Raw genomic sequence first — 27407 nt, 5'->3', positions numbered from 1 at the left:
GAGTGAGGGCCTCTGATTAGTTCCCCAAAACAGATCAAAGGGAGAGGGGTTATTGTGCTATTGTTGGTAAGCAAGACTTGGGGTTGGACAATAACAGCTTTATCCATGGAATAAAGGTCCCAACCCAACTTTATGCAGGGTAAGAAACAGATATTTCCAGTTCACTCTGTCAAAAATTTTCTCTTCACTGAATGAAATGAGTTCATGGAAATTTCTAGAATGTTGGTGGAATGCCATAACGTTAATCAACTGACATGTTATTTGAACCATGCTTTTTAATAAATCCCATTGCTTGGGGTGAACCATATCATTTATTACTTTTCAAGCCTCTTAACCAATATTTTTGAAAGTATTTTATATCAGTATTGATTAAAGAGCTGGGTCTATGGCTGTAACATTTTTGCATATACTTGCTCAGTTTAAGTAGTATAGTAATTAGGGGTTTGTTCATAGTAGCAGGTAATATAACTTTCTTTAGGGCATCTTCATAAATGTGTAACAGTTTAGGAGGCAGAATTTCTTTAAGACTTGATAAAATTCTATGAGTAGGCCATCAGGAGAGGAGGTCTGACCCGGACTTATTTCCTCCATGGTCTTGATTATTTCTTCTGATTGCAAGGGAGAAGACATCCTGATCTGCTACTTTTCTGAGATTTGTGGGAGTTTTAACAAAATTATTCCATTCTTCTGAGGCAGGTGATGAATAATTATTGAAAGAACCTGCTGGAATTTTAAGCATTGATCACTGATCTCTTTTTGATAAGTAGTAATCTGCCCTTGTTCTGATGCTATTCAGGACTTCTGAGCTCTCTCTTTTAGATGTGTATGCAAGAATTTTCTCTGTTCACTCCCATGATGCTCAGTATGTTTGAGTCTAAAAAGAACATAAACTTGAGGTGAAGTCAATAAATTTACTTCATACTGTAGACTGATTACTTTTTTAAAGATTTCTTTGGAAGGGGTACTTTGCACACTTTAAATCCATAGTTTTAATTTGTACCAGAATTAGCCTGGCTAATCCTCTTTCTATCCATGGGTAAGAATTGACCCTGCTCCTAATAAAAACTTTTAGCGTATCCTGTAGGATGGGTTGGGATCTCTTTGGTGTCATTTGTTTTGAAGAAAAAACAAATTTCTTCTGTGACATAGTTTTGAAAATGTTTATCTTTCAAAGGAGAGGAGTTTAGTCTCCATATTTTACAAGTCCAATTTGTCTGAGGAGGGGGAAAATATATTATCACTGGTACATGATCAGAGATCATAATAGTGCTAAATAATTAAATCAAGTCTGAGTCCACCAGATTTGAAGAAATCTATTCATGAATGTGGGGAGGGAAAAAAAAGTAAAATCCTTCATTGTAGGGTTCTGCAACTGCCATAGATCTTTTAACCCTAATTCTTCCATATAATCTTTTATAATATTTCTAGCATGTGATTTTGTACACGTGGGGCCACACTAACTTGTCTAAAAAGGGTCCAACTCCTTATTAAAATCTCCTGTTATGATGATTGATTCTTGTGGTATATTACTTAATTTGGAAAAAAAAATTAAAAAACATGGATCATCTTTTCTGGGTCCATATATAATAATCAGAGTATACACAGAGTCAGAGATCTTAGTTTTCACCAGAAAAATCTACCTTCCTCATCTTTATTTACATCTAGAATTTGTAAATTGAGTTTTTTGTGAAACAATATTGCTATACCTTTGGCTGCAGAGAAGAGTTGTTTTCCCCCATCAACCCTCCTCCTACATTTCTTTGCCTTCAAGTCATTAAAACAGGTTTCTGGTAGGAAGATAATATCTGTTTTCAGTTATTTTAGTGTTAGTTTCAGTGGTTCAGTGGGTGATCATTCTTTTTTGTCGTGTCAGTCACCCCACTGATGTTCCAAGAAACACAATTTATGGAATGTTTAGGTCAAATAGAGGCCTGAATAGCATCATTGCTTGGGCTATTGTTAGATCCAGATCTGTGAGTGGTATGTCTGAGTCCTCCCACTCACTGCTTCTGGGGCATAAAAGGAGAGGGGAGAGGTTAAGGCAGACCAGGAAAGGTAAAAGATAGGTATGATGTGGGAAACAAATGAAAAAAAATGAGAAAAAGAAATGAAGTGGTCAAAACTGACCAAGATCACATAAAAATACATAACTCGTATCCAAATGGAAATAAGACCTAAGTGCCAGAAGTTTACAAGGGGATGACATCGTTACTCATCTCCCCCACCCCGCAATACACCCATTTGGGGTATAACTGGATTCATTCTAACTATTCACAACAATAACAAAGGGGGAAAAATGACTAGCGTCTAAAGTTACGAACAAGTCTATAAAAAGAAAAGGAGTACCGGTGGCACCTTAGAGACTAACAAATTTATTAGAGCATAAGCTTTCGTGAGCTACAGCTCACTTCATCGGATGCATTTGGTGGAAAAAACAGAGGAGAGATTTATATACACACACACAGAGAACATGAAACAATGGGTTTATCATACACACTGTAAGGAGAGTGATCACTTAAGATAAGCCATCACCAGCAGCGGGGGGGGGGGAAGGAGGAAAACCTTTCATGGTGACAAGCAAGGTAGGCTAATTCCAGCAGTTAACAAGAATATCAGAGGAACAATGGGGGGTGGGGTGGGAGGGAGAAATACCATGGGGAAATAGTTTTACTTTGTGTAATGACTCATCCATTCCCAGTCTCTATTCAAGCCTAAATTAATTGTATCCAGTTTGCAAATTAACTAGTAGCCTCTTGTTCATACTCCGACCAAACTAGACAAGCCATTTACAAAACACACTTTGCTTCTCTACAAAAGAAAAAGGACACTAAGCTATCTAAACTACTATATGCCACAAGGGGCCACAACAATGGTTCCCGTAACCCACCCAGCAATATTGTTAATCTATCCAACTATACTCTTAGCCCAGCAGAAAAATCTGTCCTATCTCGGGGCCTCTCCTTTTGCCCCTCCACCCCCACGAACATGATACAGTTCTGTGGTGACCTAGAATCCTATTTTCGACGTCTCAGACTCAAGGAATATTTCCAACACACCTCTGACCAACATATTAACCCACAGAGACCTTCCTGCCAACACTACAAAAAGAAGGATTCTGGGTGGACTCCTCCTGAAGGTCGAAACAGCAGCCTGGATTTCTACATAGACTGCTTCCGCCGACGTGCACGAGCTGAAATTGTGGAAAAGCAGCATCGCTTACCCCATAACCTCAGCCATGCAGAACACAGTGCCATCCACAGCCTCAGAAACAACTCTGACATCATAATCAAAAAGGCTGACAAAGGAGGTGCTGTCGTCATCATGAATAGGTCGGAGTATGAACAAGAGGGTACTAGGCAGCTCTCCAACACCACTTTCTACAAGCCATTACCCTCTGATCCCACTGAGAGTTACCAAAAGAAACTACAGCATTTGCTCAAGAAACTCCCTGAAAAAGCACAAGAACAAATCCGCACAGACACACCCCTGGAGCCCCGACCTGGGGTATTCTATCTGCTACCCAAGATCCATAAACCTGGAAATCCTGGACGCCCCATCATCTCAGGCATTGGCACCCTGACAGCAGGATTGTCTGGCTATGTAGACTCCCTCCTCAGGCCCTTCGTTACCAGCACTCCCAGCTATCTTCGAGACACCACTGACTTCCTGAGGAAACTACAGTCCATTGGTGATCTTCCTAAAAACACCATCCTAGCCACTATGGATGTAGAAGCCCTCTACACCAACATTCCACACAAAGATGGACTACGAGCCGTCAGGAATAGTATCCCCGATACTGTCACGGCTAACCTGGTGGCTGAACTTTGTGACTTTGTCCTGACCCATAACTATTTCACATTTGGTGACAATGTATACCTTCAAATCAGCGGCACTGCGATGGGTACCCGCATGGCCTCACAGTATGCCAACATTTTTATGGCTGACTTAGAACAACGCTTCCTCAGCTCTCGTCCCCTAATGCCCCTACTCTACTTGCGCTACATTGATGACATCTTCATCATCTGGACCCATGGAAAAGAAGCTCTTGAGGAATTCCACCATGATTTCAACAATTTCCATCCCACCATCAACCTCAGCCTGGACCAGTCCACACAAGAGATCCACTTCCTGGACACTACGGTGCTAATAAGCGATGGTCACATAACCACCACCCTATATCGGAAACCTACTGACCGCTATTGCTACCTACATGCCTCTAGCTTTCATCCAGATCATACCACTCGATCCATTGTCTACAGCCAAGCGCTACGATATAACCGCATTTGCTCCAACCCCTCAGACAGAGACAAACACCTACAAGATCTCTATCATGCATTCCTACAACTACAATACCCACCTGCTGAAGTGAAGAAACAGATTGACAGAGCCAGAAGAGTACCCAAAAGTCACCTACTACAGGACAGGCCCAACAAAGAAAACAACAGAACGCCACTAGCCATCACCTTCAGCCCCCAACTAAAACCTCTCCAACGCATCATCAAGGATCTACAACCTATCCTGAAGGACGAGCCATCACTCTCACAGATCTTGGGAGACAGACCAGTCCTTGCTTACAGACAGCCCCCCAATCTGAAGCAAATACTCATCAGCAACCACACACCACACAACAGAACCACTAACCCAGGAACCTATCCTTGCAACAAAGCCCGTTGCCAACTCTGTCCACATATCTATTCAGGGGATACCATCATAGGGCCTAATCACATCAGCCACACTATCAGAGGCTCGTTCACCTGCGCATTTACCAATGTGATATATGCCATCATGTGCCAGCGATGCTCCTCTGCCATGTACATTGGCCAAACTGGACAGTCTCTACGTAAAAGAATGAATGGACATAAATCAGACGTCAAGAATTATAACATTCAAAAACCAGTTGGAGAACACTTCAATCTCTCTGGTCACTCGATCACAGATCTTAGAGTGGCTATACTTCAACAAAAAAGCTTCAAAAACAGACTCCAACGAGAGACTGCTGAATTGGAATTAATTTGCAAACTGGATACAATTAACTTAGGCTTGAATAGAGACTGGGAATGGATGAGTCATTACACAAAGTAAAACTATTTCCCCATGGTATTTCTCCCTCCCACCCCACCCCCCATTGTTCCTCTGATATTCTTGTTAACTGCTGGAATTAGCCTACCTTGCTTGTCACCATGAAAGGTTTTCCTCCTTTTCCCCCCCCCTGCTGCTGGTGATGGCTTATCTTAAGTGATCACTCTCCTTACAGTGTGTATGATAAACCCATTGTTTCATGTTCTCTGTGTGTGTGTATATAAATCTCTCCTCTGTTTTTTCCACCAAATGCATCTGATGAAGTGAGCTGTAGCTCACGAAAGCTTATGCTCTAATAAATTTGTTAGTCTCTAAGGTGCCACCGGTACTCCTTTTCTTTTTGCGAATACAGACTAACACGGCTGCTACTCTGAAACCTGTGAACAAGTCTATAGTGTATCTACAAGAAAGTTACATACATTGTTTAAATAACCTATTCTAACATAACTGGACCATTTGCACATAAGGGTTCATTGTCAGAACAGTTCTGCCTAATCTTTGCACTCTAGAATAGGGGTTCTGAAACTGGGGGTTGTGACCCCTCAGGGGGTTGCGAGGTTATTACATGGCGGGGTTGCGAGCTGTCAGCTTCCATCCCCAAACTCCGCTTCGCCTCCAGCATTTATAATAGTGTTAAATATAAAAAAAAGTTTTTAAATTTAAGGGGGTTGCACTCAGAGGCTTGCTGTGTGAAAGGGGTCACCAGTACAAAAGTTTGAGACCCACTGCCCTAGAACCTCGTCCATACTTGATGATAATGTGAATGCCATTGCCCAATGGTTACATCAGCAATATAAATTAGCATAATATTTATTTTAACTCATTTAATAAAAATAAAAACTAAAGAAAAGCATTTGAACTAATATTATTGAAAAAACAATTGAACACCTCAGACCGACACATTCTCAGTAATTTGGTGGATCATAACCATCAATTATTCTTGGTAAGGATTTTAGGAGACCGGATTTCTTTACAGTTGGGGAATTGAAAAAAATTAATCATTAAACTGAAATCTTCATTACACTGTTTAGATCTGGTATTTCTTATTACATTACATTAGGACATTACAGTACATGAGGACAAATGGATTGAATATTTCCAGATTTATTATAACCCCAGAATCTAGGAAATTAGATGGGGATGAAACAAAGTAAAATCATTAAGGGTAGAATGGGAAGATTAAAAATAAAATAATAATAATAATTAATAATAAAGTGGAGAGGGAAAGGGCTGGAAAAGGTACCAGGATGGAGAGTGCCTTGGACAGAAAACAAAATCACACTCCTCTGTTGGGCCTTGCTGATGCACAGGTGTAAAGAGTCCCCATGTCTGGAGAAGCAATTTGCTTGGAGTCAGCATTTCAGAAGTGGGTGTGCTCCCACTGCACTGGAATCATGTGGGGAAGAAAGTGGATAGATGCAGGCAAAGCAGGACTGGCCATATTGTAACACTCCAACCTGCTAGCATCAACAACCAGAGCTGTTTCCTGAGCCCAGATGGCGAATCAGGAGGTTCAACATTCGATCAGATTCTTCTCCCTGGACACTTACTCCCCAGCCATTTCCCTGTGCTGGTGAAACAAGAGAAGTTCAAGGAAATAAAACGGAGAGAAAGGATTTTCCCTGTACAGTTTGTTGCTCAACTGATAACTGAATTCCAGCAATGCAGTGACTGAGCTGGTAAATTTGTTTTAATTCATCCTGTCTGTATCTTCTGCAGGGTCCTTTGCTGGAGTAAGATCAGATACCTTTCAGCTTCTTCTGCTGTCATAAAACTAAGCACTTTGCTCACCTTTTTAAATTTAAAGGTAGCATGAAAGGAAATGAGGTTGTCCAAACTCAAACCATTGGCTAGGGCTCTTGATCGATTGAAATTAGCCCTCTTCTCTGCCACGTCCTTGGTGTTATCCAGGAAAATTATACACCTGTGTCCATTCCATGTTAGATTTTTAAATTCTTGAGCTTTATGGAGAATGAGTTCCTACTATTTTATTTTCAAAATCTTACATTTGCCTGGGGTTTTGGATTTGGAGGAGGTTGATGCAAGGGAGCAGTGGGCTCTCTCAATATGTAAATTCTGATCAGGGAAAAGAGAAAAAAACGCTGGCAGTCTGGTGGATAAAAATTCCTCAGGTATCCCTTTTTTCAGCCAGTCTGGGCACCCTACAATTCTCAGATTGTTTCTCCTTGATCTTCCCTCAAGAGCATTAGATTTGTCCTGCAGTGTTTTCATAGTCCTTTCCTGTTGCTCTGCAGTTATATTCACAATAATCACTGTGTCTTCTAGCAAGGAGATTCTGTTCTCAGCTTCATCAAGTCTTGAAGCTGAGCCTAGAAAAGTAGCTTGATGTGTACTAGTAATGTTTTTTACCTCAGTTATATCTTCAAATATTCTTCTCAAGATAGTCTGATCACTTGAGATTTGTTTTAGCCAGTCCATAATAGCATCTAGTCTCAGAGGGGCAGCCTCTCCCTTGTCAGCTATCAATGGCTTTTGCTTTTCAGGATTTTGTAGAAAGTCTGGAGATGAAGCAGCATCCATAATGGTATTTAAATTGAAAGAAAGGAGTTATAGAATAATACTTGATGGAAATTAGATGGAAAAAAGCAATTTAATTGTGAACAATTGTGGATTTTAGGAGGTGGGGAAGGGAGCTGTAAAGCTATGCATCCTTAGTGGCTCCCGGAAGTCAGAGCAACAAGTATTTAATGAGTCTTTTCAGCCTCTCATCTTATCTGATTCAGAAGGATAAAAGAATTTTTTCTGCAGTAGAGGTCACATTAATTGGGGTTTTTAATTAATACAGAAAATATCTGGCTTATCTTTAACCTCTAACCAGGGGTCTATATAGGTTGGGGTTCTTAAAACAACTCTTTTCTCAAAACTTCATGTGGTTTCCTGGCATGTGATGGGAATAGAAATACAGATCTCATTTTTAAGGTCCCAGATCAGTGATTGACACTATTTGTTGGATATTAATAAAACAAGTTTTAATTCTTCAAGACTTTCCTAGATGGTTCTTATGGAGAGGTGCCTCACCTTCATAGAATCACAGAATATCAGGGTTGAAGGGGACCTCAAGAGGTCATCTAGTCCAACCCCCTGCTCAAAGCAGGACCAATCCCAGCTAAATCATCCCAGCCAGGGCTTTGTCAAGCCTGACCTTAAAAAGTTCTAAGGAAGGAGATTCCACCACCTCCCTAGGTAACGCATTCCAGTGTTTCAACACCCTCCTAGTGAAAAAGTTTTTCCTAATATCCAACCTAAACCTCCCCCACTGAAACTTGAGACCATTACTCCTCGTTCTGTCATCTGGTACCACTGAGAACAGTTTAGATCCATCCTCTTTGGAACTCCCTTTCAGGTAGTAGAAAGCAGCTATCAAATCCCCCCTCATTCTTCTCTTCTGCAGACTAAACAATCCCAGTTCCCTCAGCCTCTCCTCATAAGTCATGTCTTCCAGTCCCCTAATCATTTTTGTTGCCCTCCGCTGGATGCTTTCCAATTTTTCCACATCCTTCTTGTAGTGTGGGGCCCAAAACTGGACACAGTACTCCAGATGAAGCCTCACCAATGTCGAATGAGTCGGAGGTGAACGATCATGTCCCTCGATCTGCTGGCAATGCCCCTACTTATATATCCCAAAATGCCATTGGCCTTCTTGGCAACAACGGCACACTGTTAACTCATATCCAGCTTCTTGTCCACTGTAACCCGTAAGGTCCTTTTCTACAGAACTGCTGTCTAGCCATTCGGTCCCTAGTCTGTAGCAGTGCATGGGATTCTTCCGTCCTAAGTGCAGGACTCTGCACTTGTCCTTGTTGAACCTTATCAGATTTCTTTTGGCCCAATCCTCTAATTTGTCTAGGGCCCTCTGTATCCTATCCCATCTGCCAGTGTATCTACCTCTCCTCCCAGTTTAGTGTCATCTGCAAACTTGCTGAGAGTGCAATCCACACCATCCTCCCGATCATTAATGAAGATATTGAAGAAAACCGGCCCGAGAATCGACACTGGGTCACACCACTTGATACCGGCTGCCAACTAGACATGGAGCCATTGATCACTACCCATTGAGCCCGACAATCTAGCCAGCTTTCTATCCACCTTATAGTCCATTCATCCAGCCCATACTTCTTTAACTTACTGGCAAGAATACTGTGGGAGACCATGTCAAAAGCTTTGCTAAAGTCAAGGAACAACATGTCCACTGCTTTCCCCTCATCCATAGAGCCAGTTATCTCATCATAGAAGGCAATTAGATTAGTCAGGCATGACTTGCCCTTGGTGAATCCATGCTGATTGTTCCTGATCACTTTCCTCTCCTCTAAGGGCTTCAGAATTGATTCCTTGAGGACCTGCTCCATGATTTTTCCAGGGACTGAGGTGAGGCTGACTGGCCTGTAGTTCCCAGGATCCTCCTTCTTCCCTTTTTTAAAGATGGGCACTACATTAGCCTTTTTCCAGTTGTCCAGGACCTCCCCCGATTACCATGAGTTTTCAAAGATAATGGCCAATGGCTCTGCAATCACATCCACCAACTCCTTTAGCACTCTCGGATGCAGCGCATCCGGCCCCATGGACTTGTGCATGTCCAGCTTTTCTAAATAGTCCCAAACCACTTCTTTCTTCACAGAGGACTGGTCACCTTCTCCCCATGCTGTGCTGCCCAGTGCAGTAGTCTGGGAGCTGACCTTGTTCGTGAAGACAGAGGCAAAAAAAGCACTGAATACATTAACTTTTTCCACATCTGTCACTAGGTTGCCTCCTTCATTCAGTAAGGGGCCCACACTTTCTTCTTGTTGCTAACATACCTGAAGAAACCCTTCTTGTTACTCTTAACTTCTCTTGCTAGCTGCAACTCCAGCTGTGATTTGGCCTTCCTGATTTCACTCCTGCATGCCCGAGCAATATTTTTATACTCTTCCCTGGTCATTTGTCCAATCTTCCACTTCTTTTTTGTGTTTAACATCAGCAAGGTTTTCACTGTTAAGCCAAGCTGGCCACCTGCCATATTTACTATTCTTTCTACACATTGGGATGGTTTGTCCCTGTAACCTCAATAAGGATTCTTTAAAATACAGCCAGCTTTCCTGGACTCCTTTCCCCCTCATGTTATTCTCCCAGGGGATCCTGCTCATCAGATCCCTGAGGTTGTCAAAGTCTACTTTTCTGAAGTCCAGGGTCCGTATTCTGCTCCTCTCCTTTCTTCCCTGTGTCAGGATCCTGAACTCGACCATCTCATAATCCCTGCTTCCCAGGTTCCCATCCACTTTTGCCTCCCCTACTAATTCTTCCCGGTTTGTGAGCAGCAGGTCAAGAAAATCTCTGCCCCTAGTTGGTTCCTCCAGCACTTGCACCGGCAAATTGTCCCCTACACTTTCCAAAAACTTCCTGGATTGTCTGTGCACTGCTGTATTGCTCTCCCAGCAGATATCAGGGTGATTGAAGTCTCCCATGAGAACCAGGGCCTGCGATCTAGTAACTTCTGTTAGTTGCCGGAAGAAAGCCTCGTCCACCTCATCCCCCTGATCCAGTGGTCTATAGCAGACATCTACCATGACATCACCCTTGTTGCTCAATGATACCCTCAAAGAGTAAGATTACCACAAATAATTACTATAACTTTTATGGCATGAAGGAGTGTCTGATAGCAGAAGTAAAGTTGTTGAGAATGTAACCCTTCTGCCAAGGTGAGCTGGCAGCAACCGGGGCCGGGTTCAATATCTAGGGGTTCCTTTTCAACAATACAACACAGAACTGGCTCGAATCCCCACCCAGTAATCTGGAAAAATTACATACCACCCTGGGGTGCCTCTAATACTTCCCTACTCACAAGCACAGAGTCTGAGTGTAGAAAATAAACTTTTAATGAAAGGAGGGAAATCATCTGAAATTAATTAGGGGAAATGCTGCAAGCAGGAATCATAATCATAAAACTGTGAGGAGGACACCCACCCTAGAGTGCATGGGGCAGTGTCTTCTGCCTCTTGGTCTTGAGGTCTACAACCAAAAGTTTCTTTACTGCACCCCCCACCCTGCTCCCTCACCATACCCCACTCATAGTGGTTGTCCTTGGTCAGTGAGGACCCAGGGTTCAGAGATGCATCTGTGTGAGTTCACCTCCCACCCAGGGAAGAAGGCACCTCGTTTGTTCCACTCTCTGAGCACTTGTTCCACCAGCTGCTGTTCCTCTCCACTGGACATCCTGCCAGCAGCTGTTTCGCTCTGCTGGCTACCGTGCCAGCTGCCATCATGTGCCATTCGTCTGTCACCTTCTGCGGCCACCTGCCTCTCTGCTGTGACCCGTGCAGGTCAGTCTTTTGAAGTTCCACCCAGATCTTAGTGATTGTCATCTCTTAGTGGAGGAATCTGAAGCAGGCTGGGCATAAACGCTGTCCCACCAAAAGTGATTTCAGCTCTAGTGAGCACTTAACAAAAGACTCCTAATGGAGCCTACTTAGCTCTATCTTTGAACAGAGGGGAGAGCCAGGTTAAACCAGACCAGGGACCTTAAGGCAGAGTCCACATCTCCTGGCAGGGACACTTGTCCCCACCCCCATTACTTTCACAGGGGTCTGGCATTCGAGCCCCTGACTTAGCGAGTTCTTTCAGCACGGGTTAAGCACAGTTCTGCTGCCCTTTACTCATATCATATAGCTAACAACATTGATAACCTTTCACTACCCCTGCATTCAGAACTTCAGTGATTTGTAACCCAACACCAGCCAAAGTTGATCACTTTGAGCAACACAGTGTCTGTCTGGTGGACTGTGGTCTGTCTAGGCAGAGTAGGTATGTTCATGTAAATACAGTTTGTTCCTGAAGTCTCTTGCCCTCCACAGCTAGCTGTCAGGGGAGAGTTCATTCAGACCCTGCTTACAAGAGCAAGTTCTTGAAATGAAATGGCTAGGCTAGCCCACTTTTGTGGAACTGCAAAAAGATTCAGTTCCTCAAGTACTGAATGAAAGTGGATAACAGAGATCTGGGCAATTTGGCAAGCTTACTTTATGCTAGGTACTTGTCCAATTGCCAAAGTAAATACGAGAAAGACATCTTTCTGTTCTATTCTTGATACATGTCAAAAATATTGCAATTTGTCCTTCCTTTGAAGAACTCCTGTGTCACTGATAAGTCTCTTAGATATAAGTCTAAAGGAAAGCAATACAAACCACTAAAGTTTTAATGTCTTAAAATTAGTGATGTATAATTAAATGGGAATTGGTATCCTGACAGCTTGCTATTGCAGAGTGGGGATAAGAAAAGATGAACTCATTCCTATGGAATGCAGGCAATCTTAAATTGTAAGGCAGATTCTACTATTTTCTTATACTTTTAACTCAATTAAATTAACTGAAAACTAATTTTAAATTAACATTTAATTTAAATTAACTTTTATTTTAAATATTAATAGATTTTATTTTACAACAACTTTGAATGTTTTTGCTTTCCCATGCATAAGAATGAGTTCTGCTTTAACACAGTCCTACTCAGCATCATTATTAGTCTGCAGCTCTTCAGTAAAATGAGAGTGTATGCTGCCAGGCCATTAAGGTCTGGAAATAACAAATTAATCACTGGTAATTCCAAAAAACATTTTAATGTTAATTTTTATTATGTAACATACCATTTGTGCTTGAGTGAGAACTAAAGTACTTGAGTCTCATTTAGAAAATATTTAAATACGTAACTTATTACATTTCTATAGATGATCCTTCCCCCATAGGGATGGATGAAGTTGGAGCATCTATGATGCTACCATTACTTCTGTTGGCTGCTTGAAATATCCTTCATGATAAGGCATAGTTGTCTCATCTCTAGACTCTTGCATAATTGGACAAGTGGCTATAGTCTTCCCTTGATAAGCATTTTAAGGACAAGTGCTTTTATTCTAGTCCAGTGGTGGGCAACCTGCGGCCCGCACGTTCATGGTAATCCACTGGCGGGCTGCGAGACAGTTTGTTTACATTGACCGTCCACAGGTATGGCCGCCCACGGTCGCGATTTGCCATTCCTGGCCAATGGGAGCTGCGGGAAGCGGCGGCCAACACATCCCTGCAGCCTACACCCTGGTCTATGTCTCTAGGTCAGTGGTTCCCAAACTTGTTCTCCCACTTGTGCAGGGAAAGCCCCTGGAGGGCTGGGACGGTTTGTTTACCTGCCATGTCCGCAGGTTTGGCCAATCGCGGCTCCCAGTGGCCGTGGTTTGCTGCTCCAGGCCAATGGCAGCTGCTGGAAGCAGCGAGGGACAAGCACATAGTAGTTTTGAGGAAAGCTATTTTTCTCTCCCATGCCATACTGCCACAGCTGCTATCAACAAACTGGACCCCTCTCAGAGATTGGAATAGAATCCCATCCCTTCATCTGATATAACTCAAATATGTGGAGCTAAATATGTACTCAGACTTTTAGGGAGGGATGGGAACGATGAGGCCTGTTTGTGGAGCTGGAGGTATTGTTTGGGGATGATTTTATTGTGGTTAGTTATTTTGGGATTTACCAGTGAGAAGAAACTGTAGCCTTTATTTCTGGTATGATTATATATTTATTTTTTAGCAAAGGCACCAGAAAAGAGTCTTTAAACTTTTGTACTTACTCATAAATGTAAATAAGCAATCAGTTGTCGGAGTATTATGTTAGAAGTGCTATATTTAAAAATATTTATATCTTGGTCAAAAATATTGTAGCTGTGTTTGAATTCTGACCCTTTAGTGCTATCCATTGCTGTCTATTGGTATCCACAACTTTGTCACATACACAGACAAGGATTATAAATGATGAATATTTTAAATATTTTAATGAATATCTCTAATTGTAAATATAATTAGTTTGTTTATTGGTGAGAAGCAGTTAGCATTTATTAACTGATCTATCTAATCTGAATTGCTTTCCTGTTCCATTTTTTCCTCTCTGACACAGCTCCTGGAGCAATTTTAAAATGCAGAAAAGAATTTTTTTATTAAAAACAAAAACAAACAAAACAAAACACAACTCAGTCCCAACCTATGGAGCCTCCCACACCAACTGTCACCAGTGCTACTGAGTGTAAAAAGCATGATGCTTCCTCGTTCCTCTGTGGCAGATGTTGCTGTATCAAGTGCACTGAGGGCCTGCCAGCTGGCAAGAATATGATTTGATGAAAGAATAAAAGAGAGGTTTCAGAGCTGAGCTGCCTTGACTAAGGAAAGAGAGGAATTGAGGGTGTATTCTGAGCACCACTGAATATAGAATCCTTGCAGCTGCAAAGCCTGTGGAGAAGACCTGGACTGAACTCTGTGGCCAAATTTTTCCAAAGTTACCAGGAATTTTGGGTGCCTGAGGTTTTGGGTGTCCAAACTCAGGTGCCTCAAAGAGGCCCAATTTTCAGGACATTGAAAACCCATTGAGAATCATGTCCCTTCAATGTGTCTGATGTTGGGCATCCAAAACCTGAGGTGCAAAGAGTCATTAGTCACTTCAGAAAATCTTGGCCTATCTTATTTGTCTTATTGTTCACTTGTTTGCTAAAAAAGTCAAACTCCAGGAAGGGGTAAATTTTGATCCTACAGAGTGTGTGTGGTGTGCGTCCCAAATCAGGTAAGAGAGTCATTTGTTCACTAGCGTTTGAATGGATGAAAGTTTTTTTCACTGTATATAAAATTCAACAACAGTCTTTTAAATTAAAAAAAAATACAACCCACACTAATCTAGAAGAGCCCAGAGATCAGGTCTGGTTTAGGTAGAGCAAGGAGTGAATGGGCAATGCTCAGGTCATTCAAACTGGTTTTACTTGACTTAAAATGGAAACAGTATCCTTATGTTTAATGGAGAGGACAGTAATATGTGTAAGAGGTAACTGAATTTAAGTATACTATTTCCTTTTAAAAAGACTGTAAAAGAGGGAAGGATGAAAAAAATGGGCCACCCTACCCACCCCAAAGCAAAATTAGAAGAAAAACATTAACAGCAACTCCCTTTCTGCCCTTACAGATAAGGCATACAAAGAGAACCCTCTCCATCTTCCCACGAACAAGGTAAGTTTCAGAAGCCTTCCTATCATTAGGAAAGAGTGGTTCACATTGACTGTAAATAACTCTTCCCCCCTTGGCAGTTCTACTTCTTCAATAATGCTGCCAGAAGATATAGGCCTCAAGGTATCTACAGTGCAGAATCCATTAAATGTTTCATTGTGAATTATTTATTTTGGCAGGTGCTTGATCTTAAGTTTTAAAAGTAAAACTGAAACCAGGCTTCAATAGGGTTCAGACATTCATCTTCTTACCTTTGACAAAGTAATACAGATTGGGCTATCCTCCATCTCTTTCTCAGCTACTACATCAAGGCATTAACTTGTACACTCTTGATGGACATATCTATTTAATAATCAAGACCAGATCTCTAAATTTCACAATATCCATTAAAATGGAGCAGCTGCAGATACCACCCCGATGTTTCAGCTCTCAATTAGTTATATCATCTACTTCTGTTCTTTCTTTTGCAATAGTACAGCTCCCACTGAAATTCAGACGTGAGGCTTGATTTCAATTAAGGTTTCAGTCCATGCAAGAGTGAAAGAGCTTATTGTAGTGAAAATACTGTGCTCACAGTACATTTATTACCTGACATTTCAAATCAAGAACAGGAGGAAAACCATGCAAAGATAGCAGGGGAAATGGGAAAGAGGGAAACTGGAAAGAAAGAGAAAAGTGGAGAAAAATTGGTCAGATAGAAAGGAATAAGGAACAAGGTGGTGTAGAGGGAGAAATGGAGGAAAGAAAAAAAGTGGAGAAGATAGAGTAAGATGCACAAAGGAGAACTGAGGAAACAAGTGTGAAATATAAAAACAAAGATTAAAGCAAATGCAGAATATTAAAAAAACACTATGGGAAAGTGCATGGATAATAGACAAAAATATAGGTATATATCCCCAGCAAACCAGTCTGCCTAAAGGCCAGTGCCTTTACTCTACTTTCTCTGAGAGGCTAAGAACAGCGTATTGCCAGCAGTTACAAGTTACCACACAGCTCTGTCTCAGCAAGCACTTCATTCTCAAGGAAAAAGCATTACAAAGAAAACATAAGAAAGTCTTGTGAGGTCTGGTAGTCCAAAGTCTTTCTAATTCTTGCACAAGGGTTGGGGCCCTTGGACAGAAGATCCTGTCCATTTGCTGGATCAGAAAGAAGATGCTGAGTCAGTTTAAGTGCAGCCTTGTTAAGCCAAAAGCCCTTTCTTTGTTTTCCTAGTCTTTGGAAATCCAGTTTGATCCAGTATATGTGAAACTCCCCAGGAGTTGGCAGTGTTTACAAAGTGAGTGATTCATCTTAACCACCGTTTTAAGTCCTGAGGGAGCTGTGGTAACCTTCCTCCATGGAGTAGAACACAATCTTACATACAATCCTGGTCCGCAGTGTTACATAAACTTAATATACTATGTTTCCCCACAGATACTGCATACAGTTCAATATCTGCAAAAAGAAAAGGAGTACTTGTGGCACCTTAGAGACTAACAAATTTATTAGAGCATAAGCTTTCGTGAGCTACAGCTCACTTCATCGGATGCATTTGGTGGAAAAAACAGAGGAGAGATTTATATACACACACAGAGAACATGATAGCATCTTAGATTTCCTAATTTGTGGAAGTTTCAGATTCCTCTAGAAGCAATCTGTATTTAGTACTTGCACAGGACTTTCTGAGATTTGCTTACCTCCTATTTCTTTTAAGAAATTTTGGATTGGGGGATCAATTATAAAAGTTTCAAGGAGATATATAAGAAAAACAGTTGCAGCTGTCAGCTTATGGGATAAATTGAACATATTGAAAATTAAACAACTTTGGGATTATTTGTTTATTTCCTGTTTATAGCTCCAATTTGGATATTTTTGGAGCTTTCCTCTGGAAGTTGCATACTATTACTGAGACCCTTTTTTTTGGATCAATTTAACTCTATGTTCCAGGACTGTTAGACTGCAGGAAGTATTGTCCTTTAAAGCAACATTAAACTTCTCATGTATGATATCATATCCCTCACTTGCAGACACTTCCACTGGGTATATGGGGTAACAACTCCCATTTCATCTAATACCTCAGTTAGGGTTGTCTGATGTCCAGTTTTCGACCAGAACGCCCAGTCCAAAAGGGACCCTGGTGGCTCCAGTCAGCACTGCTGACCGGGCTGTTAAAAGTCCGGTCGGAGGTGCAGCGGGACTAAGGCAGGCTCCTAGGCACAGGAGCGATCAGGAAAGTTCTGTGTGATACCAACTCACCCAGCATGGCACTGCATTTCCCATTGGCTGGGAACCGCAGATATGGGAGCTGCAGGGGCAGCGCCTGCAGGTGCGGGCACCACACACCACGCAGAGCCACCTAGCCATGCCTCCGCCTAGGTTCTAGACGTACCATCCACTTCCGGGAACAGTGTGGAGCCAGGGAAAGCAGGGAGCCTGCCTTAGCCCCACTGCGCCACTGAACAGGAGCCACCTGAGGTAAGCGTCACCCAGCCGGAGCCCACACTCCAACCCTCCTGCCCCAGCTCTAAGCACCCTCCCGCACCCTAACTCCATCCCAGAACACTGCACCATGAACCCTCTGCCCCAGGTCAGAACTCCCTCCCAGAGCCCACATCCCTCCCACACCCCAACCCCTTACCCCAGTCCTGAGCCCCCTCCTGCATGCAGACTCCCTCCCGGAGCCCACAACCCAAACCCCCTCCCGCATTCCAACTCCTTCCCCAGACCTGAGCCCCCCTCCTGCACTCCAAACCCCTTGGCCCCAGCCCGCAGCCCACTCTTGCGCTCCAAACCCCTCATCCTCAGCGCCACCCCAGAGCCCGCATCCCCAGCCAGAGCCCTCACCACTTCCCACACCTCAACCCCCTGCCTCAACCTGAAGCCCCCTTCCGCACCATGAACCCCTCATTTCTGGCCCCACACTGGAGACTGCACCCAGCTGGAGCCCTGACCCTCTCCTGCACCCCAACCCTCTGTCCTAGCCTAATGAAAGTGAATGAGGGTGGTAGAAAGTGAGCCATGGAGGAACAGGGCCTGAAGTGAGTGCGGGCAGGGCCTCAGAGAAGGGGCATGGCAGCGGGGAGGGGGAGGCAAGAGTGTTGGGTTCTGTGCAATTAGAAGGTTGGCAACCTGAATCTCAATGATTAAAAAAATAAATCTATAGGACAAGGGAAGGTCATTTAATTTACAGAGAAAGAAGCTGGCAATCGCCTGTAAATAATGTCTACAGAAAGCAGAAAATCAGTAATACCAGTGAATACAGTTGTCATTCTCAAAAGATGGGCTAGATCCTTAGCAGGGGTAAACTGGCATAGATTCATTATATGCAGTGTTGTTTAGCCATGTAGGTCCCAGGATAGTAGAGAGACAAGGTGCGTAAGGTAATATCTTTTATTGGACCAACTTCTGTTGGTGAGAGAGACAAACTTTTGAGCTTAAATGGAGTTATGTGACTTACCGCAGCTGAAGATAGGCTGCATGACTACAGGCCGTATTATAAAATCTACATATGGCAATATTCACCACTCTTATTTATGTTTCTGACTCAAGGGTAAAACTCTGGCCTCTCAAATGCTATTGTTTGGTAACTTGACTAATTGTGATCAAAGTGTCTGGTGAATGGGCTGAGTAGAATCATAGATTATATCATTAGGAAGGAATGCCTAATAGACCATTTCATTCACATCAAAAGGTAGGGGCTTACCCCCACGAAAAGTGAGCCGCTTACATGGTTATGGACCTAATGTCAGGAAGTTTGCAGGGTTTTGTTGGCCAGCAGCTGTCAAAGTTCATTTGGAATGAATCAACCCTTAAAAAGAAAAAAAATGATGCAAAGGTGTCAAGGCTGAATCCTCACTCTGTCACTCCGAGTGCAGAAGGTGGGGGCCCACAAGGATTCTAAAATTTAATGCTTGCCACTCCAGGCTTGTATTAAACTCACAAGGTTACAGCTTTTCTCTGACCTTGGCTTGGTAAACACTGCCACCACCCAAATGCAAAAAAACCCCCTTGGAAGGAGGAAGGAGCCCTTGGGAATTCCTCTCTGTGGGGTGCCCTCAAGCCCTTTCACCTCCCTCTGGGAAGAGCTAAGAAAGAAAACAAATGAAATTAGCTGTTGGCACCAGCTAATCAAACAGCATATGCACAAACCTCTTAGGACACCAAAAATTCAATCCTGTTCTTAAAAAAGGTAAATTTTATTTAAAACAAAAAGGAAGAAAATACATGTGGAATTTAGGCTTTTGCTAGATTTTAAAAGAGCAATTCCAAAAATTAAGCACCCAAAATAGATTTCTTGGGGGTTAGCTTAAAGGTTACAAGCAAACAAAAGCACCTTGGGTTAGCACAGAGGAGTCCACAAGCCTTAAAAAATAAACAGAAATAAACCTAATCCCATCTTCCTAAGCATTCCTAATTTACTTATATATTTTTGGGTTGTTAAAAGTAGTTCTAGATATAATCTGATGTTTTCATATCGGTTCAAACTTTACACAGCATTCCTGCTTATAGCATTGCTGCTCTGCATCTCCTTCTCCGGAGAACAAAAGACAAAGGGAAAGTTTCTTTCCCAATTTTAAAAAGTTCTACCTTCCCATTGGCTCTTTTGGTCAGGTGCCCACTTCCTTTTCTTTATCTGGGGGACTTTTAACACTTTACAGGTAAAGCAAGCAGAGAACAGCTACCAAGAGGGATTTTACTGCTAACTGGCTGTCTGGATGTCCATCAAAAGGAGCTACCCCCCCCACATTTCATGTATCACATGGGTCCTTACCCCCTACGTAAAGTGAGCAGCTTACATGGTTATGGATCTAATCTCAGGAAGTTTGCAGGGTTTTGTTGGCCAGCAGCTGTCAAAGTGCATTTTGGATGAATCAATCCTTAAAAAGAAAATAAAATGATGCAAAGGAAGCAAAAATGATGGTAGAAAGTAGAAAGGGCAAATCTTGAACCCCACATACATTTTAAAGGTAAGAGAATATCTGAAACTTGTTACAATATTTGAAGCATTAAGTAACAACTAATACTGAAAAATGATATTTAACTTATTTTAAAAAAATTAATGAGGGAGACTGGATCAGATGTTGGTCCCAAATTCGACCAGCCAGTTACACTAGTCATGCCATGAGTTACAGCAGACTTCTGCTGGTGCAAATTAATTCACAATTTAGCCCATTAACTTTATTAAAAAATTCTAACAATCAATGAGGCAAATAATTTACTCTAACATTTACTCTAATGAGTCTATTATCTTACAAAACAAGTCATCCAATATAATGCTTGTTCTCATTTTTCAAATTATAATTAAATATGTTTTGCCTTTATTCCAATATAATTCTTAGCTACCTGATCAAATCCACTATCCTAAACTTCAAACAAAAATGTTGAAATTTTAACAACAATGCTTTAATTCCTCTCCACCCCCGCACCCTTGCCTCCCAATTATAAATCCTGGATAAGGGCTGGATAGATGTTCTTAAAATGAAAAGAAATTAAAATTCAATTCATTAAAATACAACAGCAGGACATCAATTGAACATCAAGAGAATTTTTCCATACAAATGAAATTATGCTGAACTTATCAGACATACTGTAGAGTTGATCATTAAGAGTTCTATTCATCTAAAATTCACAGCTCCGTGGGTGTCAGTTCAGGAGACTTCACAGTTTAGCACATAAAAGAGTGGAATTAAATTTAAAATTTTTAAAAATAGTGTCCATGATCATAGAGGGTCAGTTTTCGGCCTTCATGTAAAATGCAGAGAGCCCAACGGAGGAATTACTAAAGTATCTCCTTTGTTCAGGGCTCTAACTTGAGCAGTGCATTAAAAAACTCTTTTTGGTGATGCAGCTTCTTTGAGTTTACACAGCTGAAGGTTTCTGGGATGCATCCACATTGCATAGGTGCAAAATAATATCTCCCAGGTGCATGGTAGTGGACCGTCAAATTTGGAGCTTTTCTGTCCCTTTGTGCCTCTCTCATGGGACTGTTCTATATAATATCTGTAATATGACTACTGGCAGGCTTTATCTATGTGGCATGGAGACAGCAAGAACCCTGTAAGTAATGAAACAGTAACAATAATTCTTTGCATTAACAACGTGTAGTAATAAGTAAATATTTTGAAGAGTATTACACATGTATTTTTGAATTCACTGGTAAGTTTCTGAATTGATTAAAATATGTTCTGTCTTCCTTATTAAGCAGTTTAAAAGTTTCCTTTCATTTCACTGAATACCCACATTTCTGTTTTGCCTCAGCACAAAAAGCTGTTTTTGCTGGGAAAAATGAAAATACACTACCCATTGCAAAATGTATATAAAATATATACTTTACAGGAGCAAGGATGCTTTTGTTTAAAAAAATAATTTATTTTCTGTAAAAGACCTGGGAATTAATGGAACAAAGACAAACAGTAAAAGTATGTCCATTATGATCCAAAATAACTCTCTCTCTTTGATGGGCTTCCTATTTCCAAACTCAGTTCAAAACTGCTCTTCTCTAAAATTGTATATCCTATTTACTACCATCACAGCAAATCACTACTACTACCCCCTTCTCTACTCCCCTTCTATATTCTGACTGCTTTTCTGTCTCCTTCCCATGATTCCTTACAGTTAGAGAGTCACACTTTCAAGTAATTGTTTCACTCAAATCTTGCCTATTGCCTTTAAAAAAACAAAAGCCTAACACACACTTTAACATTTCTATTTGGCTTGTCATTGACCCCAGAATCACTGTGTGTGATATTATGTGCTAAGGATACTATATAATAAAAGACTAATTTTTTTTGTATTTTGTTCCGCTCATTGTTATTACTTCCAATTCAGATTTTAATTTCAATTGCTTCACTCTGCTTCCCCTTTATATTTTTGTTTGTTTGGCTTTCACTTTCAATGTTTCTATTCTGTTCTCATTAACACTGCCTGTTCCATTCAATCTTCCTGTATGGTGCATTTTCTCTTTGTACCACTCTATTATACTGCTCATCAATATTACTCTAATCTCATCACTGCAGGCACTCCCATTTGATATGATCTATGATTTACGAGAAGAGATGTACAATAGTGTGTCATTCATATACTGCAGAAGTGAGGACAACTTGATGTCCTAGAAGTCGTGTGTGTGTGAAATAGATGAAGAGAAAGACAAAGGGCAATGTGTAGGAGCACCTTCTAACTGAGGGAGTAATGGTAAGATTCACAGGCCATGTCTACACTAGAAACTGTGGTTGATGCAGGTTATATAGGCAGACAGTCACTGAAGTTTGTATATTGTTCAGGTGCATGCATAGTTTGCTGCTTGCATCTGTGCTGTGTATACTCACCAGGAGTGCTTATATAGATGCAAAGTGAAGTGAACCATGGGTAGGTATCCCAATGCATCAAGCACCAGTGCAATGCCTTTTGGAAAATTTTCACAATGTATTGTGAGATAGAAATGACTTGCCATGGATGTCTGAGAGCTAAGGGTCTGGTTCCCAGCATTCAATTTTCCCCGTCCCATCCATATTCAATATTATTTGTGCCTTTAAAAAAAATCCTACAAACCTGCGGGGCACTATTCTTATGAACATTTCAACTACAGGATGCACAATTTTCCAGAGCAGCAGGCAGTACTGCAATGACAGGGGACATGACAATTTCTTGGAGGATAATTTGCTGAAGGACATAGCAAAAACCAAATCAGTTGTTGGGGCATTCACAGAGCAGCTGTAGATAGTAGAGAACTGCTTCTGGTTCTTAGAAATTAGCATTATGCAGATTTGGGGTGGCAAGGAAAGCCTCCTAAACTTTCAGATGTGAAAGACCACATTCCTGAATCTGTGCACTGAGCTTACCTCAGCCCTCCAGTCCATGGACAGCAGAATGAGAGCAGCATTGACCGTGGAGAAATGAATGGTGATCATACTCTGGAAGCCTGCAATGACGGATTGCTACTGGTCAGTGGGAAATAATTTTGGCGTTGGAAAATCCACAGAGGGGGCTGTTGTCATACAAACATGTAAGGCCATTCATAGAATCATAGAATATCAGGTTTGGAAGGGACCTCAGGAGGTCATCTAGTCCAACCCCCTGCTCAAAGCAGGACCAATTCCTAACTAAATCATCCCAGCCAGGGCTTTGTCAAGCTTGACTTTAAAAACCTCTAAGGAAGGAGATTCCACCACCTCCCTAGGTAACGCATTCCAGTGCTTCCCCACCTTCCTAGTGAAAAAGTTTTTCCTAATATCCAACCTAAACCTCCCACAGCAACTTGAGACCATTACTCCTGGTTCTAACATCTGGTACCACTAAGAACAGTCTATTTCCATCTTCTTTGGAACCCCCTTTCAGATAGTTGAAAACAGCTATCAAATCCCCCCTCATTCTTCTCTTCCGCAGACTAAACAATCCCAGTTCCCTCAGCCTCGCCTCATAAGTCATATCTTCCAGTCCCCTAATCATTTTTGTTGCCCTCCGCTGCATGTTTTCCAATTTTTCCACATCCTTCTTGTAGTGTGGGGCCCAAAACTGGACACAGTACTCCAGATGAGGCCTCACCAATGTCGAATAGAGGGGAAAAATCACGTCCCTCAATCTGCTGGCAATGCCACTACTTATACAGCCCAAAGTGCCATTAAACTTCTCGGCAACGAGGGCACACTGTTGACTCATATCCAGCTTCTTGTGCACTATAACCCCTAGGTCCTTTTCTGCAGAACTGCTGCCTAGCCATTCAGTCCCTAGTCTGTAGTGGTGCATAGGATTCTTCTGTCCTAAGTGCAGGACTCTGCACTTGTCCTTGTTGAACCTTATCAGATTTCTTTTGGCCTAATCCTCTAATTTGTCTAGAGCCCTCTGTATCCTATCACTACTCTCCAGTATATCTACCATTCCTCCCAGTTTAGTGTCATCTGCAAACTTGCTGAGGGTGCAGTCCAGGCCATCCTCCAGATCATTAATGAAAATATTAAACAAAACCGGTCCCAGGACCAACCTTTGGGGCACTCCGCTTGATACCGGCTGCCAACTAGACATGGAGCCATTGATCACTACCCATGGAGCCCGACGATCTAGTCAGCTCTCTATCCACCTTATAGTCCATTCATCCAGCCCATACTTCTTTAACTTGCTGGCAAGAATACTATGGGAGACAGTATCAAAAGCTTGTCTCCTGATACACAGGACTGTGATTATTGACAATGTGAAGGACATATGGATGGATTTGCAGCAATGAGGTTTCCCGAACTGCTGTGAGGTGACTGATGGCATGGGATGCTACACTCATACCAATGTGAGCTGGCATGGGAAGGTACATGATACTGTCATATTTAAGAATATAGGACTCTTCAGAAAGCTGTAAGCAGGGCCATTCTTTTCTGACCAGTGGATTACCATTGATGATACTGAAATGCCAATAATGATTTTGGGGGAACCCAGCCTACCACTTGCTCATGAAGCCATACACTGTCCACCATGGCAGTACCAAGAAAAGATTCAACTATTAGTTCAGCAGGTGCAGAATGACTATTGAATCTGCTTTTGGTAGATTGAATGGAGGCTGGCAGTGTTTACTCACTAGTTTGGATCTCAGTAAGAACAATATCCCATCAGTTATAGAAACATAGAAATGTAGGACTGAAAGGGACATCAATAGGTCATCTAAACCAGTCCCCTGTTCTGAGACATCCCTGAAAGTCTGTTTGTCTAACATGTTCTTAAATACCTCCAGTGATGGAGATTCCACAATCTCCCTAGGTAATTTGTTCCACTGTTTAACTACCCTTACAGTTAGGAAGTTTTTCCTAATGTCTAACCTAAATCTCTCTGGCTGCAATTTAAGCTCATTATTTCTTGTCCTGTCCTCGGTGGTTAAGGAGAATAATTTATCACCCTTGTCTTTATGAAAAACTTACATTTACTTGAAGGCTGTTATGTCCCCCCTCAGCCTTCTCTTATCTAGACTGAACAAAATCAGTTTTTTTCAATCTTTCCTTGCAGGTCATGTTTTCTTCATTTTTGATAATTTTTGTTGCTTTCCTCTGGTCTTTCTCCAATTTGTCCACATCTTTCCTGAATTGAGGTGCTCAGAACTGGACACAGTTCTCCAGTAGAGGCCTGACCAGTGCTGAGCAGAATGGAAGAATTACGTCTCATGTCTTGCTTACAACACTTCTGCTAATATAGCTGCCAGTTGTGTCCTGCATAATACCTGAGACAATAGGGAAAAAACTGCTGCCAGGTGGAGGACAGAGGAGGCGTGGTTGTCTGCTGACTTTGAACAGCCAGATACAAAGGCTATTACAAGTGCCCAACATGGAACTATTCAGCTGAGGGAAGCTTTTAATGAGCATTTTAAATAATTCTCCAGAGTAGTGTTCTATGCTGGAGTGTTCTCTGCATCTGGAGCTTTGGCTGCAAAGAATTGTATACTGCTTGCTATACATTTATAGATATGTTTTCCTGGAGCTATGAATTCTTTGATGCTTGTTGTGCGTTTACAAGTATTGTTTGCTTTGACTATCACTATGAATTCTGCAATATTTATTGTGAACTAATAAAGATATTTGATTTTCCAAAAATAGAACTTCGAGTGGAAAAACAATACAGATATCTCACTCCTGCGGACAACAATGATGCCAGACAAACTCATCACAGGAATAGCAAAGGAGGAAGAGGAAGAAATAAGGCAGCTATCCCTAGAAACCTTTGGGAGAGGACTGCAGAATATCTCCATCAAAGTTTCATCACAATGTTTCAGGAGGATAAAACAGACATCCCTGTGCATATAAACATGTGCACATGTCCACCTGCCTAACCAAACAGGGGAATGAAAAGCAGCTGACAACTCTACCTCTGTTTGTTGTATCTCTACCTCATCTCATATGAGTAGAACAACAAAAAATCAATACTCTTGTCTTGTTAATTTGGGGATGGGTCGGGTGCCAGCTTTAAATCTGAGTACTGTAAGGACAAAAGCATGCACACAGTTATCTGAATTCCCTTCCTTTTCATCAGGCTCATCAGTGTTCACCTGGTGGGACTGGTTAGATTGTGGCAGAGTCTCAAACAGGTTTTGGCTCACAGCATGGCTGGAGTCCTCCACCGTGTCTCTCCCCACTCTTCTTCTCCTCTTCACTGTTCAAAGCACGGGTCTCTGTCTCAGGCTCCTCTGAAGTACCCACAGTGGCCTGCGGGGTCCTGGTAGGGTCTCCACCAAGTATGGCGAGCAGTTCCTTGTAGAAGCAGCAGATCTATGGTATAGCACCAGATCTATTGTTGGACTCTCTGGCCTTGTGGTATGCCTGGCAAAGTTCATTCACTTTCACACAGCACTGCTGCTGAACAATGTCATACCCCTTTGCCCGCATCCCCTATGTAATTTCCTCATAGATGTCCATGTGTCTATGGCTGGTCCACAGCTATGCTTGCACACCCTCTTATACCCACAGGCCCAGGAGATCCACAATTCCTCTGTACTCCATGCAAGAGCACATCTAGTGCGTGGAGCCAGCATGGTTGGTTGGGCAATTGCACCCAACAAGGATGAGCTGCTAGGTGTTTGTATCAAGGTGGGCAATCCGGAAAAGGTATGTGAAAAAACACTTGGGGGATTTTAAAAGGGAGGGTGGCTTCCAGTCTCTGTGACCCCTGGGCTGTGGTGTTTAAAATAGTGACCTGTTGTAGGGAATGGGGCATTGTGAAACAGTTGCTGGAGGACTGTTAGGGTTGACACAGTTCATGCATCATCTACACTTGCACTGCATCAACCTCAGTTGGTTGACCATGGCTCTACTCCATTCTGGGAGGTGTTGCTGTAGCAGAGTTCTTATGCTGGCTGGAGACAAATTTGAGCATAGAAACATGCACATATAGATTGATGCAAGGCTACTTATATCAACCTAACTTTGTAGTGTAGACCAGGCCTTAGTCACTCCCTGAAGTCTCAGTCTAATTAGAAAGTTAGAATTCAAATTACACTATTTTCCTATTTTAAGGTACTGAATGTCTACATAGAGACATTTGGGAAAATTAAACCAAAATTAACTAAAGGTTAATTGAAAGTGCATTAAGAAGTATACTGGCCTCAGTTCACTTTAGATTAATGCCCTTTGTAGGGGTTTGATGTATGATATGAATCCACTCAAAATGTGAAAGTGTTAAAGAATCTGAATGCAGGTCTAAATTTTCCAGGTGGGCTTTTTCTGTAAAATGGACTAAATTAAAACCCTTAATTTTAACCATGAATTATTATTACCCATTTGTTTTGGGGTAGCACCCATAGACCTTGATTGGAATAGGGCCCCATTGTGCTATGTGTTATACAAATACAATCAGAACCTGAACTTTGACGTATTC

General features: G+C 41.9%; 1 long non-coding RNA gene across 1 annotated transcript; it reads left to right on the top strand.

Moving 5' to 3' along the window:
* The first annotated feature begins 77 nt into the window (after positions 1 to 77).
* On the top strand, positions 78 to 25857 carry LOC122457806. The gene is made up of 3 exons (XR_006277480.1): positions 78 to 139; positions 22085 to 22259; positions 25634 to 25857. It is a non-coding gene; the product is annotated as an uncharacterized LOC122457806 (long non-coding RNA).
* The last annotated feature ends 1550 nt before the right edge of the window (positions 25858 to 27407 follow it).

This window comes from Dermochelys coriacea, chromosome 1, assembly GCF_009764565.3.
Source record: "Dermochelys coriacea isolate rDerCor1 chromosome 1, rDerCor1.pri.v4, whole genome shotgun sequence".
Classification (NCBI taxonomy): domain Eukaryota; kingdom Metazoa; phylum Chordata; order Testudines; family Dermochelyidae; genus Dermochelys; species Dermochelys coriacea.
The sequence above is the reverse complement of the archived record's forward strand: the minus strand, read 5'-3'. Positions and strand labels throughout refer to the sequence as shown.